Source organism: Gallus gallus, chromosome 3 (genome assembly GCF_016699485.2).
Source record: "Gallus gallus isolate bGalGal1 chromosome 3, bGalGal1.mat.broiler.GRCg7b, whole genome shotgun sequence".
Classification (NCBI taxonomy): Eukaryota; Metazoa; Chordata; class Aves; order Galliformes; family Phasianidae; genus Gallus; species Gallus gallus.
The window spans coordinates 91513938-91528026 of NC_052534.1; the positions used below are offsets into that span (position 1 = coordinate 91513938).

At 39.1% G+C, this 14089-nt stretch overlaps 1 long non-coding RNA gene across 2 annotated transcripts in view; it reads right to left on the reverse strand.

The window, feature by feature from the left end:
- Positions 1-14089, reverse strand: part of LOC101747766 — a 34917-nt gene extending 20828 nt beyond the window's left edge. For both annotated transcript variants that reach the window (XR_006938835.1, XR_005858222.1), the window contains exons 1-3: positions 13125-14089; positions 8345-8432; positions 3-50 (exon numbers count right to left, since the gene is read on the reverse strand). This is a non-coding gene — a long non-coding RNA (uncharacterized LOC101747766). The remainder of the gene's footprint in view (positions 1-2; positions 51-8344; positions 8433-13124) is intronic.

The window sequence follows — 14089 nt, forward strand, 5'->3', positions numbered from 1 at the left end:
ACCTTCAGCAAATTCTATCTTTCCAAAGAGGAGTCCCCTTCTGTTCCATCCTGTAAGAGATAAAAAGGGCACTCAGAAAGTAAGCCACCATTCAAAGCAAGTGTGGGTCAGCCCCAAATACTGATCACAGGGACAAAAAAAACCCCAAACAACCCTGACCCAAATGCATGTGTTGGCTCTAAATTTATAATGCACTCTGTTACACAGGTATCATGTTTGTCTGGAGATCAAAGAGTTCGGAGGAAGTTCTTTGTCAATCAGTGTTATTTATGATGTGGTCATAAATCTTACCGCCGTAGCCTTCACTGAGCAAATACGCGCTCACTGACAGGTGATCTAGAGGAATATTTTCCTGGTGAGAAAACTGGTTTGAGAAAAATTGACTCATCTTTTTTTCTTTTTTTTCTTTTTTTTGCATTATGCCTCAACGCCATCCATGGGGTTGGGCGCTCATTGAAAGATGAACTCGGACAACCCGTACCTGACAGGGTCAGAAACATGTAGACTTCTTAGATGTAGCACTTCCCGCAAATTCAACAAGTTATGCCAAAAGGATATGTCTATTGATTGGAAGTTTACTGATGTTTATGTCTTTTTTTTCCCATAGCTCCCCCCTCTTTTTTTTTCTCCCTTTCATTGTCCCTTTCATTGTGTATCTGCTCACATTCAGAGCACCCATGAGCTGGTGGGGCCTGGGCAGGTGCTGGCTTTTTCCCCTCAGCTCCTGGAAGGATCAGTCACTCCCCCCACAGTGATCCTTCACAGTTATCTTCCACCACAACCAAACTGAGGTGGCTCAGCACAGTGCCTACACCTGACGTCCAGATGCAGGCTCATATAGACAGCCTGCAAAGGGCTACCAGCTGCCTCTAAATTAAAGCTGACAACGGCGGTGTGACCCAGCACATCCCAGTTTCAGTTCTTAAAATGTATTGGGGTCTGAAATATTGACAGAAGTTATTGCGTTGCTTTGCAGCCACCTGATCCTAAAAATATGCCTAAGGGCCATTCTCTGTGAAAGAGAAATGCAGTTGAGGTCAAAAAGAGTTTTTGTGAATTAGGGCTACGTACTACAGAAGAAGAAATATCAACTACCAAACTCTTAACAGTTAACCAAAAGTATTTTGAAAGTAGAGCTGAATACAGTTGGAAATGTTTTACAGCAAAATAAATACCACTGATTCCATGCATTTACTTTTACCACACAGGTAGTGTATGTCCTGTAAATCTCCAAAAGATCATAAGGCAACATAATTCTGGAACAAGTATATTTGCATTTCAGTGGACTAAACCAATATGGCTTCACACTGCCTGATACTATAAAAGTTCAAATGATTCTTTCACTGCTCAGTTCTAAAAGTCCCTTACATTCACTTGGCATTTAAGACTTTCTACAGACATCATGACTCGCTTTAAACATTTCAGATTTAAATCGTGCTCTGTCAAAGACTGAACTAAAAACAGAAGTTGCATATGTTTTGTCTCAAGAATCAGTGAGAAATAGAAGAACAGAAGATTATTGAGTAAATATAGATTTTGGATGGGGAGAGTGGGTATTCCAGATTTCTATAAGTGCTTTTATGACAGACTGACACAAACATTAAGACAGTTTGACCTATTGTGTATCCGAACCCCAACAAAACGTGATTTATGGCTTATTTAAACTTGTGGTACTGAGGTGGGAGCCATTCATCTCATACCATGGATGCTTAGAATAAATCAAAATTGATTTGTGGATAGGACATTAAACCTGCTGTGTATAAAACTGAAGTTAAAAAAAATACACCTGCATTTTCTCATGCTATTATCACTAGCAAAGTATTAGCCAGCAGGACGGTGAGAGAAAGTGAAGGGCTTTCGTTTCCTATGTAGCAAATATGAACAGCTGCTTGGTTTGAAATGTTTCCCTGAATAAGTGCTCTGGAGCAAGGGGTCAAAATATGAAATAATCATCAGTATAGTACAGTCAAATTTGGATATGGGCTATCCAAATCGCACTTATTTCACATTAAGAAGATCTGATATTCTTTTGCAGCAACAAGAAGCAGAGGGGGGCCATGGGAAATAATAGATTTTAACTGAAAAATTATGAAACTATGGTTACTGGAATACACTTCAAACTATAATTTATCATAATTTACTTTTCTTAGATACTGAAGAAGATTCTTGTCAAAATGAAGGGAAATAGATGATGGCATTCCATGCATTCCACAGGTAAAAAAAATGCAAAAATCAGAACAGTAAAGAGATTTGAATTTTGATATTGAATTTTGATCTAAAGTGTCTAAAGTGATCAGGACTTCATTGCTATCAGGATTTCACCTGCAGTAATTTCTACCTCTGTACCACTTTATGTACCACTGGCGTATGATTTTAGGTTTTCAGTCATAGGAATGTAGGGCACGACTCTGAAGATACGTGTTACCAGATATAAGGGTAAAGAAACACAAGGTTTTCTGTCTATGGAATTTGATACACCTGATACACAAGGTTTTCTGTCTATGGAATTTGATACACCTGATAAAATTGGACCTCGAGGTCACAGATGTTCTGGAATTCACTAATCTTTGCAAAATGGAGGTGGCAACGTCCAGCCAAAAGTGTTCAAGTTTTTGTTTATTTTAATTATTTTAATTTATTTTGCAAGGATGCAGGACGACTTACAAATAGCAAAGCCCAGTCTTTCTACTTGGGCATCTACAAATAATGCACGCTTGATAATGCAGAATTTTGTCCTGAATTGGAATAGCTTGAAGAATGCTACAAAATTAAGCATTAGTTTTAGTTCACACAGATCGTACTCTGGAAGTTTCCATTCTGCATCTTTCTCAGTTTCTTTCACATTGATCAGTTAATGGATAATCATAGAATCATAGAATATCTCCAACTAGAAGAGACCCGCAAGGAACATCGAGTCCAGCTCCTGGTTCCACACAGGGCCACTCAAATTCAAAACTTATGCCAGAGAGTGTTATCCAAACCCTTCTGGAACTCTGGCAGATTGAGGCCATGACTACTGCCCTGTGTCAAAAAAACTGTCCCCATGCCAGTGTCCAAACACCCTCTGGTGCAGAATCTTTTACTAGTCTCCAACCTCCCCAGCTTTCCTGTAGGCCCCCTTCAGGTACTGTAAGGCCTCTATAAAGGTTTCCTCGGAGCCTTCTCTTCTCCAGGCTGAAGAGCCCCAGCCCTTGCAGCCTGTCCTTCTAGGGGAGGTGCTCCAGCACTCTGATAATCTTTGTGGCCCTCCTCTGGACCTGCTCCAACAACTCCAACTCCTAATGAAACAACAATTATTAATGAAAACCTTTCTGTTTTGCCAGCATGGCAAGGACAAAGCTGAGTCTTCCTGGCTGTCATTCATCCCTGGGGACGGAGATGGCTGTGGTCCTCTGCAAACTCCAAAGAGGCTAACCAACCCTCCAGCTAATGTGCTTCAGTACTTAAAGATTTTCTGAGCTAGGAGCACTGAGGATTAATTTAATTTCAGCTGCCAAAAATTAATTTTACTCTGCCTCTGCTTTTCAGATCAAAAAACTCTTTCCCTCAGAGTCTGATATTTTGTACCTGTGTTCCTGTCCATTAAAAGTCACATTTCAGATCTTCTTTTCTTGCTAAAGGTAGCGTGTTTTTCTCCACCTCTATTTTTGCACCCCTGAATCATTTTAAAGGTTTCCTTTGAAATCCTTCCATTATTTCCACTCCCTCCATAAAGCACAGAAACAAAATGAGGATGAAATATTCTAGGAATATCTTTACTGTGTGTGAGGCAAGATTGCTTCTGTCCCTGATCAGTTATCTGAGGTGACATCCAATCATTTTCTGAAACAATACTTTCCGAATCAGTCTTCCAAATTGTAGATATTCTTGACATTACCTTGCATATAACTGAACTGAAAAGCATTTTGTGGAATTTGAACTATTTTTCTCTACAGTTCTAACCACTATAAAACAGATATCTTTTTTTTCTTATTATTTACTACCTCGCCAATTTTTGTGTCATTTGCAAGCACACCAGCAATGATTTTATATCATCTCAGTCACATAAACAGCTTTAGATAGAGAATTGATATCCTGTTAGAAACTATCTGGCTAACATCGCCATCAGTTTATTTTCTGAGGTCTGTCACCAAGCATACTCTGTATTTATGTGATGTGTGTGCTGTGAATTACACATAATGCAAGTATTTGGTTAAAATACCGTGCCATAGAAATAGTTACATTGTGAAAATGAGTTGTCTTCTCCTTAACAGCCTACAGCACCAATAAAAGGCAGAACTCTTTCATTGGATTTACCCTCTGCAAAGCCATTCTGAATATTCTGAGTTATATTTTTTTGTTTTAATTATTTGTTGATAGACTCCAAAGTGACTTATTCTGTGGCTTCACCCGCAGTGGCTGTTTTCATAGAATCATAGAATCATAGAATTGCTAAGGTTGGAAAAGACCCACAGGATCATCCAGTCCAACCATTCGCCCCTCACCAATGGTTCTCACTAAACCATGTCCCTCAACACAACATCCAAATGCTCTTTGAACACCACCAGGCTCGGTGACTCCACCACCTCTCTGGGCAGCTCATTCCAGTGCCTGACCACCCTTTCAGAGAAGTAGTATTTCTAACGTCCAGCCTGAACCTTCCCTGGCGCAGCTTGAAGCCATTCCCTCTCGTCCTATCACTAGTCACACGAGAGAAGAGGCTGACCCCCAGCTCACTACAACCTCCCTTCAGGTAGTTATAGAGAGCAATAAGGTCTCCCCTGAGCCTCCTCTTCTCTAGACTGAACAATCCCAGCTCCTTCAGCCGCTCTTCATAAGGCCTGTGCTCCAGACCCCTCACCAGCTTTGTTGCTCTCCTCTGGACACGCTCCAGGGCTTCGATGTCTTTCTTACAGTGAGGGGCCCAAAACTGGACACAGTACTCGAGGTGCGGCCAAGGGGGACAATTACTTTCCCTTTTTCCATGTTACTTCCCTGTTTTCCATTCTTTTGGAATATGTCTACAAATTTTATCAAGTCTGACTTCAGTGCTTCAGACATCCCCTTCAATTCAATCCCCTTCAATTCAGTTCAGGTCTGGGGGAAGAAAGAGGGTCAACTGATTTCCAGAACCTCTCAAAACTTAAGTCCCTGAGCAGCCTCACTTAACTGTGAAGTCAAACCTGCTTTGAGCAGAGGATGGGTGGAGATGACATTCAGAGGCCCACTCCAAACTTTTTTTTTTCTATAAATCTATTTTTTGATTTATATTCCAAATGTAGGAGAATTCTTCTGAGAGAGGGGAAAGGGAGGAAATAGTCATATTCCTGAAGATTGTGTCATATCGCATAAAGTTACTCAGATAATCTTAAATCTGGAATCTATTAATTTCTGAGTGATTAACTTGACATCTTAAGAATTTTCTTGTATTTTTTGCAAAACCTAAATCTTGACTGTTCTGAGTGACTTATGATAATTAACATGTCGGTATGTGAGATTTAAGTAGGCGAACAAAATCAGACAGCATTGAATTAATAAGACCTTTTTATTGTTGCATTGGTGCCTTGAGCTGGCAAGGTTTCTGAGAATCCTTTAGTAATATTATTAAGTAATTGAATGTCATAGAAGTTAGGGATGCAATAAACTTGACACCTCTCTTTGTCTCTTTTATCAGAAAGAAATGAAATAGCTTGATTAATTCTCCATGTTGGGGGAACACAAAGAAATTTCAACACAATATTTCAGCAACACACAGAGCACAACTTATTGCAAAACTTCAGTGTTGCAGGAGTCTAGTTATCCCAGCCATCCTTAAGTGGAGATGGCTGTGCTCATTCTGCCCCTCCCTATCTCCATCACTTGACAGTTAATTCGGAATTTTAACTTTATATTAAGTGCAGTGAATCAGCATCTCTGATGCTATGTCTGAGTGCACTACTATGCCTTTTATTTTTAGATGCTTTAGAAACAATTTATTATGATTAGTCTTCTCATTTTCTGAACTTCCTGCTTTCTCAGCTATTAACAATTAGTTTGCTAAGAATAAACAAGTATTAAAGAGCAGTGTGCACAACTCTCAGATGTAGAATCAAATTCTGCTCTCATTCATCACACTCTACAACCTTTTTAATACTGATTTCAAGTCTCTGGCTCTAGTCATGGACCTCTTTGACTCAAGCTGCAGGATCTGACACAGCATTAGCCTCTGCTCCACAGTGCAGAGAAAAAGCATTTGAGTGGAATTTGGGATGCGCTGTAGGAACTTTCCTCCCACCTGCGTCTGCTGCTTCAGAAATTTCCTCTGTTCTGCTGAAGCCTTCCTCACAGAGCTATTATAGAGGGAGCAGTTTCATTCTGTGCATATTGAAATACCTGTTTTACTGCTCCAATCTAACCCATGTATTTGTGTTTGTCTTCAAGTCAATAATGATGGCCTTGATTGAATCCCTTAGCTAATGCTGCTGCAGTGGACATGCTCAGTCAGTCATCTGTAAGATGGTACAAAGGTCTGTAGTCATGCAGTGAGTTGGCCAAATGGGGTTTTTGTGTGCTTAAAGATGTGTTGAGGGCAGAGGGTCAGTGTCTTTGAGTTTATCACTTAACCCCTTGCTGGTCCCTTGCCCACTTTGTACTGTTATCCACAATATTATCTGAGTCATCAAGTTGTTTTCCAGGCAAGCTTGCAAGACTGAATCTTTCCATGTCTTACACACATGCAAAGACATTTGAATGCATGTTCATTTTAGGCATTTTTTTTTTAACCTAATTAAAATCATTTTTCTTTCTTTTACCTGAGTAGGTTTTAATGGCTCTTAGGAAATGGTGGTTGTATTTCTTGTCTGTGTTCTTTCCAATGTGTTCTGCGCTCATAGCAAACAGATCGCATTAGCTAACAATGATGTTATCACTGTTATAAGTCAGTTCTCTCTTCTTCCCTACCAGAGTAAAGCTTTTACAAAACATTGTTAATGTTTTTCCAACATCAGCTTGAAAACTGTTTCTTTTCATTTATCCCTACTGCCAAAATGGATCTCTCAGTTTGAACAACACAGCCTCTTCCTTATAGTTCATGTCTCCTGAGTGCCATCAAAGTCTTCATTCTTGTCACCTCTAACACTCTTGCCTTGAAATGCTGCTCTGGCTTCCAGCCTCCACAGAGCTCATTTCTTGCCATCTCGGGTCTCGATGTTCTGTGTCAAGCTTTCAGACCTGATTGTTATTCAGAGCATAGCTTGAGTTGGGAGCCAAACCAGCACTTAGAAAGCTTTCAGATCTAGCATTTGGGTGGTTTTCAGATCTCTAAGTGTGAACCACAAATCTCCTTTTCTAGCTATCCTTTGCCTCTACTCAAAGCCCTTACTCCTGAAGACATTTAAGATGACCACAGCACTGAGAAGACTCATTATTCTTTTTAAGCTCTGCAAGCACCCTGAATTGTCCCATCTCAGCAGGTTCTCAACTCTCTTTGGCACACCCTCCAAAGCAGACATTCCCATACATTATTTCTTTGGGAGACCCCTCGCTGGCAGAACTGTTTCATCACACTGGATGATGGGGAGAGTGGACGTATCTCTTGAAGCATCATCTTAGCATCCTCTTAGCAAACTTTTCTGCCACAAACTCCCTCATGTCCAGTTGCCGTTTGTGACCCAGTTGCTTGCCTTGGGTAGCGGATGGGGATGAATACTGTTTTCCAACACCTGAGATGGCTCATTTCAGCATCCATCAGTTCCTGAGCTGTGCCCTAACCACAGCCCTGTGTGAAAGAGTCTTCTGCTAACTCTCTCCCACACCCTGTGCAATTTGTGCTCTTCACTAGGGAGTGACAGCAGTTGTCAGGAAGAGGAGAGAAAGCATCTTCAACATTACATCCTACAATGGAACTGGATATTTATGGAAGTCCTTTCGAATTCAGAGATATGAGTTTGACTTCACTTATTTGATCTCCACTCATAGTAAAAAGGGGAGGGGAGAAACTGAATATTTTATTCATTGGTTATGGTTTCAGCCATTAAACCAATATCTTAATAGGGTGGCCAACATCTTTCAGACTACTGAACAGTGCCCACACTCTATGTCTAGAAAAAAGGCAATCTATATTCCCTTCAGGTTTCTGGTATCACACCACTCAACCTGCTGTTGCTCATGTCCTTCCTTGAATCTATGCCTTCACTTCAATTTCAGCATTGACAAATTTCTGCTTTGTTTCAACTGATGTGATTCAGGGAGTGGGAAGAATGAATGGCTTTTATTTCACATTAAACTGGTGTTTCACAAAGGGATATGGCTGGATTCCATTTTCCATTATCTAGTTTGGCCATTATCTGACATTTCAGATAGAACTGATTCATTGAAATTACATTACCTCACTCAGTGGTTACTCACTGCCTTCAGTGGGAAATTGCTCAGATAATCCATTGGGGCATCATTTGAAAAGGCTGTTTAGAGTACACCTGCAAGTAAGGCAAACAGTATTGGATCAGCAAAGCTAATGGCACCAAGTGGGAGGAAAGGTTTAGTAGAAAAGGAGTGAAAAAGTAGTAATTTCTTTGGGAGGATTATCAAAAACACACTGCAGAATTCTTGAAACTAATCATACTGATCTTTTGATCCTTAGTGTTTTCCTTGTGTCAGACGAGTTGGAGGAATAAAAATGTGTTTCAGGTTCAGTTTTTTCTCGTTAGTTCATTTATCTGTATGCTACAGATCTCACAGAGAAGTTAATCTTTTATTTATCTGACATAGATGGTGTATGTATTATCCCATAACAGCCTTCTCTACTGCTGCAGCAGTGAAAGTTCTATCAGCACCAGCATTAGTCTATTTTTTAAATAGCGAAAATATACCATGGGGTCAAACTTGATACACAGCTTCTCAACTCAAGGACAATTATTTTTTCTTAATGATACTTATATGAAGGTTTTTGAGAAGTGACAAAATTAAACCAGGAAGAATTTCAGAAATAGCATTGCAAAGGAGGCTCTCCTACAATTATGTAGAACATAACTACATAGCAAAGACATCTACACATACTTAACATGGGAACCAGCAGAAAGTGTTTAGAACATTTTCATGTCAGTACACTATGCTACTGAGCTAAATATAACTTCTAGTCTCTCTATTTTCAAATTTTGAAAGAAAAATGAAATCAGAAGCCTATACTTATAAAAGCTTGTCTTTGATGGTCATGACCTACATGGGGACTGCCTAAGCTTTAGCAGTTTCTCTAAAAGACATATTTTTGCAGGATCATTTCTCAGCCTCTTCAGATTAGGTTTAGGTTGTTTATATGTTGGCTTCTTATAACTACCATAGGAATTAAATACATATATATATCAGTCGTGCTAATCACAAGTCTATATAATCTACTTTTAGTCTGGGTGAGATTTTCATGAAAAATGTTATGAAGTATACATCTAGAAATTGTCATTTGTCTCTTAATAACAGTAGGTTGGGATCATGCTTTGAAATCCTTTAAACAGCCCCCCACTTGTCTTCCCTCTTCATCACATCATGCAAGTGAGAGATGTTTCTGTAGGCTGACCAAAATGATGAGCCTGGGAAAAACTGGCCAGTAGCACGAAGAGGCATCATACCTGTTCTTTTTTGCCCCTAAAATCTCTGAAAAGTACCGTCATATGTGTTTAGGGTAAGATTAGCAGGCAACTCTCCATCCATTTGTAGTGAAAAAAAAAAATTAAAAAAAATGGAGAGACTAAAACTTAAGTTATACAAAATTCCAAATTACCAAACTATGCTAATTACTGTTAATAACACTTAATCAGCTCTTAAAAAATATTTTCCTGTCCCAGAAGAAAAATCATGGTTATCTAAGAAATAATTACACTGAGGTTTGGGATTAAAAGCATTGAAACTGCACATTTATGAAGCAGAATAGTTACTCCACTATGTGCTAGTAAAGTAGAGTGTACTAGAATAATGGCACAAGATGTTGTAAATGAAAAAATGATAGCTGGCTTAATCAATTTCCTCAGCTTCTCACTGAAGCTCATTACTAGGTGGCTCAAGATGTGTGCACTGCAGATGTTGCTACTACAACAGCACTGAAGAGTAAATTTTCTCCAAGGTAGTACTTAGGTACTACTGTGGGCAGTGAAAGTAATTCTGGCTTTACTGAGGCTCAGCTGTGCTGAAGTGGAGGCTGCTGGTGGTGAGGACCAGCAGCCAACTGGTTCTGGCTATGCCCGGAGGAGCTGGTGGTGGCACAGTGCCGTGGGATTTGTGCCACAACACCCAAACTATAGGGCTTTATTCTTCAGCACCAAATGATCTCAAACATCTTCATGAAGCTACCTGCAGTGAAGAAGCTGCCCTCTAAGTAAGGAAGAGATGTTCTTTGGTGAGAGAGACTGGGGAACAAAGAGATGATAAATCCTGACATGAGGACTGGGGAACTGGGTGCTTTTAGGCTAGGATCCTGGAATTTAGGATGAGGTAAGAAGGTCTTAGCAGAGCTGGGGAGGGAACAAGTGATGCTGTACAATAGAAGAGTTTAAGTCTCCATGGTAAAAGATATCTCTAGCAAGGAATATCAGTGTTGAGCAGAGATAAAACTACCAAAACGTTTATCTCTCTTGTCTCTATTCCCATCTTTTGTTGTTGTTGTTTTTTTTTGGATATCTGGCATATGGAAGTCCTATTTTTAAAAGCTTAAATGGATAAATGTCCTGAGAAAAGGGATAAACTGATCCTTATGGTGTCATTTAACTTTCAAAGCCTTTTGATGGTATTTCTCTCAATTTACTATCTGAAATAGCAGGCTCTTACTTACTGGCTTAGAGAGAAGATCAGAGTTTGGACTAACTAAGGATAAGAATAAATAAATGTTCATGATCACAACTCTGAGAAGAATTTTATGAGGATCACTGTTGGATTTTATACTGTTCAACACATTCAGAATTAGCCTGGAATAAAAACATTGCTAGGTAGGTGAATGTTTGCACTGGATACAAAATTATTCAGAGGATTCAAAATAAAAGCTGAATGCAGAATGCTACTGAAGAAGCTCACAATATTATATGACAAAATGACAGATGAAATTAAATGTGAATAAATGCAAAAGAATTCACATGGGGAAAACTATCAATAAACAGACATGCATAGTGATGGATTCTGAATAAGCTGCTACTGCTCAGAAATGGAAATTTTGGAGCTATCTCCCATGAGACTTTGGCTCACTGCTTAGCTGTGATTGCAAGGGCACACTGCATATTAGACATTGTTAGAAAAAAATAAAACAGTAAACTTAATCATGTAACTTCCCATCTTGAATTTTTCACCCATTTCTTATCATGCCATTTCAGGAAGAATATGGCAGAATCAGACTCGTCTACCTTCTAGATGCACCTCACCATTTGTTTGCTGTGAACATTAAAAATGTCTCAATATTTGGGAAGTTACTGCTTCCCTCATGCAGACAGAAATCAGTCCCTCCATCACTGCCCGGACTGGAGGAGAGGAAGCCATTCCATCTTGTCTCTCAGCTGTAAAATTGGAATGCTTGCTCATGTCACAGAGTAATCAAAGTCTGAAGCAGAAAAAGCTTGAAGAGGAAAGTCCACCCAGAGTTCGGGAAGTTGTATTAACAAGAACAGATTTCCTCAGTGCGTAATGAGGTGTCAGGGCTTCTAGCACTAAATGCAAGCAGTGAGGTTTGTACTGCTTAGACAAATCGGTTGCTCTGCTGGTTAGGACAAGGGATAGTCACGTAGAAGATCTTTGTTTTTCAAAATATTTTTTTCTCTGGCCAAAGGCATCTGTTCTGCTTTCTTTGCCACCCTTTGCCACTCATTTAGTAGTGAGGAAATTTAAATGTCTTGCAGTCATAAATCTCTCTCTGAAGAATGCAAATGACTTGAGGCTGGCCACAGCAATGACAGCATGGGAATGCCTTTGAAATGACTTCAGCACAACACAGCACTGAGATTCCAGTGGCCATAGTCCTCTCAGCGAAAAGGGATCTCTCCTCCTCATACCACCAGTGACCTCTCCCCAGGCTCAGCACATTTCTCCTTCCTCTGAAGGTGAGAAGGGTACCATTCCTCCATAAATCTCTTCAAAGCCAAGCAGCAGGACAGTTTCTGTTGGGTACAGGGATTGCCCTACAGTGAATTATTAACATAAGCATATCTGTAAAAGAAGCAATCGACAGGAAAGGGACAATATAATTTCTAGTTTTTTCTTCCTTGATTTTAGTTTTGGTAGTCATATCAATTCTGATACTGAAGTCAAGTAAATTCCAGCCTATACAGTAAAGTGTCAGTAATAACTGCAAAATATCTTTAAGAACTTCACAAACTTAAAAAAACAAACCAAAAACTAATTATCAACATCAACAGTAACCAACCAACCAAACAACAAAACAACAACACCAGAAAGTTTGAAGTACTTTTAAGATTCAAAATGTCAAGGTCAGCATTAACTGTACAGAGAGAAATGAACTGTCTAAAATGAAATAATGGAAATAATGACAAGCATGGGTAACCTGGACCAAGAAGCCCATATGAAGACATAGAACTATGTAGTTTGCAGGTGAAATAACATAAAAGTATCCATAAAAGAAAAATTCCAAATTACTCCTTCCTCTTGCCAATCTCAGGATAACACAGGTAGTCTACTAATTGCTCCCATAACAAACATGGTTCTTACAGGTAATTGACCATACTAAATAATTCCTTTGAAAAAGTTTCAAGGGGAAAACATAGTGTCAATCTGGAATATGTTTTCAGAATGACTGGGAAGTCAGTCATCCAAGGTAAGCACGTCTCCTTTGTACATGCAGTTGAAGCGGTAACAACTCTTGTAGTTTTATCTTAGGTTTCCTGATACTTGATAGCTTCCTTAACCCTGAACTCCAGAAGTTGTTATGAAAAAACCAACATTCATTAAACCCAGAAATGTTTGACATGCCTTATGAGAAAAGCAAGAAAACAAGGCCAAAATGACCTCTAAAAATAGCAGAAACATAAAAACAACAAAAACCTGCTCCAAATCCATAACCCCTTGCTTGACAAAAGTCTCCTAGTTGAACTGATCATATTATTTTTGTTATATGGCTTTACATTTGAAGCTTTGGGGCTGGCGATTGTCCAAAAGAATAACATCTGAAGAAAAAACAAGCTTACCTGATTGACTGGTAGAAACTTTCACTGGAACAGCACCAATTTGTGTAAAACTGATTCTTTACCCTGTACTGGATGCATGAATTGTGTGACAGAAAATGTATTACACATGTCAGAGTAATGCTTGGGGAAAAGCTACTGAATGAGAATCAGATTTCCTAACAGCAGTTGGGCCAAAATTAATTTAAGTATCACCATCTCATGGCTGAAGTGATGCAAATCTCTCCATGCTACTAGAATGCATAAACTACTGTTTACAATGTTTAAAGTAAGTTGAATGAAAAATATTCATCCTTGGTCAAAATTCTCGAAACCCATATAATCACAATAGAGGTGATTTAGGTTAACCGGGAACACTGAATGAAATAAAACGTAACTACTATAATCCATCTATATTATTTGCAGTGTATGCCTTCTATTTTATAAGTATAAAAGAACATTTACCTCCAAAGTGCCAACTTTAAATTTGAACAGGGCGTGGTGATTTCACTGTAGAGAGCTCTTGCACTGGCCAGGGCAATATGAATACTATCTTAATATGTTGTGCAAACAGATACGACTAATTCAACCCTTGGCTCTAGGATTCTGCCTCTTCCATCTTGTGATCAGATGTATTTTGGATGGCCTCTGGTTGATACTCAAGCTCCATTTACATTTTTTTTTTACTGGGATTTCTAAGTACAAAATAAGGTATTCATCGAAAATAATATATTCAGGGTGGGAAAACTTGTCCTTGCCAATTACTGAGTAGGCCTTTCAAACTTGTTTTTAGGACAAACATTAAACACAATTGTTTATCCAGTAAGAATAGGAAAGAAGCATGTAGTCACATGTACTGTAAAATGAAGGCATGGATTGGATTCAGGCCCCAACACCACAGGTTTTTCTATGTCATAATCTTTCTTCTCTTCTCTTCTCTTCTCTTCTCTTCTCTTCTCTTCTCTTCTCTTCTCTTCTCTTCTCTTCTC